Source organism: Miscanthus floridulus, chromosome 6, assembly GCF_019320115.1.
Source record: "Miscanthus floridulus cultivar M001 chromosome 6, ASM1932011v1, whole genome shotgun sequence".
Lineage (NCBI taxonomy): Eukaryota > Viridiplantae > Streptophyta > Magnoliopsida > Poales > Poaceae > Miscanthus > Miscanthus floridulus.
Window position 1 is genome coordinate 85522856 of NC_089585.1, and position 4971 is coordinate 85527826.

The following is a 4971-nucleotide window of genomic DNA, read 5'->3' on the forward strand; positions in this document are numbered from 1 at the left end:
GCTTCCCCCTAGTTCTCGTTGGAGCCCCTCGTGAGGAATCCCTCGCAAGGGCCAAGCTTTTGGTTGGGTAACTTCATAGATAGCCTTAGGCCTTCTCCACATGTAAGTGGGTCTCTGACGTGCCTTCTGACAAGCCTCTCCTAGATGCTTCCTGCCGTCTTCACTATCAAGCTTTCGACCAAAACATCGCGGGCTTTGTTCCCTCCGGTACATGGTGGCAGCCACACCACAACCATGGTTGGTGTGATCTCACAAGACTACAAGATCCTTCGATGTACAACAATGGTGCACGCAAGCATCGAGTGGTAAGAGGTATGCAAACCTCACTAAACACTAGGCCTAAACCTTGAGCAAACACATAAGCGGTGGTCTAATCAACCTAAGCACTTCACAAAGCACCTACGCTAATCACCTAATGAATCACTAAGCACTATGCAAGTAGAGATCACTAAAATGGTGTATGAACACCCTTGATATGTTTCCTCAGCTCCACACACCTTATTTGGCCAGTTGCGGTTGTATTTATAAGCTCCACTGAGAAAGTAGCCATTGGGGATAAAGTCTCGCTTTTCTGCTACTGACTGGACGTTGATCACATCCTGACCGGACGTGTTCGGTCATCCTGACTGTTGGAGCCATGATTAACTGATCGGACGCTGCCAGCGTCCGGTCACATGCCATCAGACGCGTCTGGTCGCATTTTCGCTGCTCTGGAACCTCTTTGTACTCGACCGGACTCTGCTATCCTGCATCCGATCAATCTGCCGCTAGTGTCCGGTCCACCATCTAGTCACGCTTGTTGTCAAGCCTCATGATCAGAGCATCCAGTCACTTTCCTCCAGCGTCTAGTCCAACGTCCGGTCACTGTAACAGAACTGACCAATTATACGAAATTAAGTAAGAAAATCATCCGCCAGAGCAGACGATTTAGCAAACTTAAGCCCATATAACCCGGTAGTCCATGAAATCACGAAGGATTTCAAACCAACTTCCATTCCAGCCAAGATCGTAATAAGTTTAGCGGTCACCATCACATAACACATAAAAGTTCGCAATCTCAGATACATCAGAGTTTCAACATAGTTATTACAAAACAAGTTCGAATGAAAGTAGCGAAAGTCATTTGTTCAAATCACACACACACTCACGCGGAGTTCAAATATAGTGCCAGCGAATGATCATCTCCATACAAAAGCATCAGACGAGACGTAAGGAATGACCATGCCCATGGTCCTAAGCATCACCCATCGTAGGATAAAGGCAGTTGATACAGTAGCCATAATACACCTACCCATCTGCAACAAGTGAGAATAAAACCCTGAGTACGAGAAGGTACTCAGCTAGACTTACCCGACATAACCGAAAATAAGTGACACCAAGAATTATGAAGGGCTTTAAAGTAGGGTAGCTGACTCATTTACAAAAAGAAGCATTTTTAGCTTTTTAAGAACCTTTCTAAAAGCATTATTGCCAAGTTAGTTATTATTAACCTGTCGACTAGATTTGCACCTATACTAGAGTAAACATGTGATTAAGCAGATAATGATAACCAATGATCATTAAACAACTTCCATACTGTCATATTCATTATAACTGTCCAAGTGTTCCATAAACATTTACTACGATGAAGTAACTCAAGTCAAGTGCTCACTATCCAGGAGCGATGGCGATTCGAATCGATTCCTAACCAGCTGGTGATTTATTCCTTACACAAACCTCACTCACCCGCTAAAGTAAGATATTGATCACCGAGTCAACTTTCTAGGTATCTCGAGTTTGCCAGGAACCACATGTACCCAGGGGCCGACCGACTGCACTTTGGTCTTATCATCTCGCCCCCGTGTCCTACCACACCTACTTTGGCACAGTGCGTTGCGGGCAATCTACTCGGCCCGAAAAATCTCCCAGCTTCGTGGTCGGAAGGTACTTTATCCGGCCAGCTAAATATAAGGCATGCGTTCAACATGACTCGAGGCCCAACAACGGTCGGTCCTTAATCGACACAGACGAAAACACTACAGTCCAAAACTCTGCAAGTCTCCATCTGGTCTCAACTTCATTTAACACTTAGTTATACCATGACTTCAAAGTCATCCAATCAGATCCAGGTAACCACCTATAGCTCGTAGGTGATAGGAAATCACCTGACTTCTACCGGTCTAAGCCAGTTAAGCATTGACTCGACTGCGGATACCAGGGTAACAAGGATATAGTATAACAAAGGTAAACAAGGTATAATGCAGCAACGGTTGCAAACAACTCCTGAACGTAATGCATCAATTAAAGTAAAGCATTTAATTAATAATTGCAAACCGGGAGAAAATGCTCCATGGCTTGCCTCTCTCGAAGGAGCTCAGACGGTGATCTGGGCACTCCAGAAGTTCCTCAACGTCCTCCTCGTCGGCTTTGGGCACTTCCTGCGGCTGCACCTCGAACTGCTCCTCGGGGTCCTCGGGTTTGACGACTGGGTTCTCGGTTTGCGATCCTATATGATGCAATGTGCGTAAGTGCTTATGCAATCAGTGCATCAGATGAGATGAATACAAGGGATATGTTTAAATGCAAGGTAGTCAACATCATCCAAGAAAATATACTACAAGCACATGTTATCTACTGCATTCTCTTCTACTATTAATATGTTAAGTCAACATATCTTATGAAATGCTTCAAAGATACACCAAAGCTTTGCTAATTTCTTAAACACATAAAGCAATGCTTAATTAAACCCTAATTAATAATAGGTTTGAATAGCAACTTCTATTTTTCTTGCTTAGAAAAATCTTAGAAAATTACCATAGCATATTACTACCCTAAGTAGTCTATTATCAGATTTTCATGGTATTTGAATGAGTGGATTAGCCTACACAAAAATCACAAGCTATGGCAGGATTATGAACATAAAAATACTTTGAACTGTGAAAAGTGTCAAACGACAGAGTTAGTATTTTTCCTAGGTTCTTCATAGTATACAATGACTGTACAAAAAATTATCACATGCATGTTTTATACAAAGTTTGCCCTCTAGCTAAAATAACAAAAATCAGCCATTAAAGGTACTTGAACTACACCTCAAAATTTTCCCACAACACATGCATAAAACATATTTTTCCTAGGAAGTACATGACATAAGAAGATTAACAAACTTGGAATCATATTTTTCTGAAGCCTATAGATTTTTCTACATATTTTTCAAATTATCAGCAATATACATGATTAAATAAAATTCTACGGAAAAGTATCTCAAAAAGGACATGCAATAATTTTTCCTAGTAGATCTGATGATAAGGAACCTAGACAAATTTATTTCAACAAATTTGGAGCAACTTTGAGTATCCAAGCATTTTGCAAACCATTTCTATTTTCAAATAATAAAGAATAAATTGAAAACAATTCCTTCAATCGCTACTGGGCCAGCCCGCTGGAATCAGCTGGCCCACGGCCGCTTTTGGCCTGCGCGACCTGAGCGCAAGGGAGGGGGAAGATGGCCCAGCAGGGCGTCGGCCCACGGCCATTCGGCCTGGCTGGCTAAAGCAGAGGCCACGCCGGCGCTTGAGCTGGCGTGGCGGCGCAGCTCGGCCATGAGGCCGGCGGCCATCCCTGGCCGAGACAAGGCGAGCTAGCAGGCGCATGCGATGTGTGGGAAGATGGCGAATGCGGTAGGGTAGCTAGGCGGGGCTAGAGAAGAGAAGGAAGGGGCCTTCCATGGCGACCGAGCACGGCGGCGCCGTGGCCGGCGGTGGCGAGGCTAAGACGGCTCTACCTGAGCTCGGCAGGTGGCGCAAACGCGAGCATGACTGGAAGGAGGGTGAGGAAGAGCTGCGGGCGTGTGATTGCTGGCCGAGGTGGAGGAGCCGCGGTGGATTTCACCGGCGGGTGCGTGGCGCGGCGAGAGGCAGAGCTGCGGGCGCTCGGCTCTGGCGGAGAGGAGAGGCAGCGCGGGAATGAGCCAGCGAGCGCACTGGCTTCGGCAGGTGTAGGCGGGCGTGTGGGCATGGGCACAGGCCGGCTGCGACGCGTGGCTACGTCGACGGCGCATGGCCGCCACGCGGCGGGCAAGCTCTGCCGCGGTCGAGCGCGCGGCGCGGCGCTACCGCGGTCGGGCGCGCGGAGGCAGGCCAGGCGCGGCACTGCGCTGGGCTGGGCCGAGCGAGGCAAGGCGCGCGTGGGAGGCTGGCTGGGTCGGCTTTAGTCATGGGCCAGAAGCGAGGCGGCGGCCCGCGAAGGAGAAAAAGTCCTTTTCCAAATATATTTTCAAGGAATTTTTACATGCCATCTTTCAAATATTATTTTGAGCAAGAAAATGACATCTTTTGAAAATGTACCAAAAATGAAAGTTGATTAGAATTTAATTTTCTACAACTTTGCTTTTAGGACCATAGCCAAATTCTTTTTAGATTTTGAATTGTAAGATAAAAGTCCACGTTTAACTCAAAACCCTAATTTTTGGGAATTTATTTTTGAAGCCAACTTTTGAATTAATTCGAATACAAACCTTGCTCCAAAAATTGAACTAAACATTGCTAGATGATTTACAATAGTAGCCAAACATGTTTTACTAACCTAGCAAGCAAAATCAGGGCAAAACAACTCTTAAACAGGTGTATGCAACATTCAGGTTTCACACATGTTTTAAATGTTTCGAAGCAGTGTTTCAATTGTTATTTACATGATTAGGCATGTATGATTAGGATGCTTGATGATGCATGATATGTATGATTTGCAGTGCCTAAATGCAGGCATAACACCGAGGTGTTACAGCCCTCCCCCCTTATAAAAATCTCATCCCGAGATTTGGGTTACGAACCATTTGTTATAAAAATCTTCATAAGCTTTTTGTAGATACTCTCCTGTTTCCCAAGTTGCATCTCCCTCATCATGATGATCCCACTGTATCTTGTATGTTTTTACCACACTATTCTGAGTAGCACGTTCCTTAGTGTCTAACACTCGGACTGGTTGCTCACGATACAC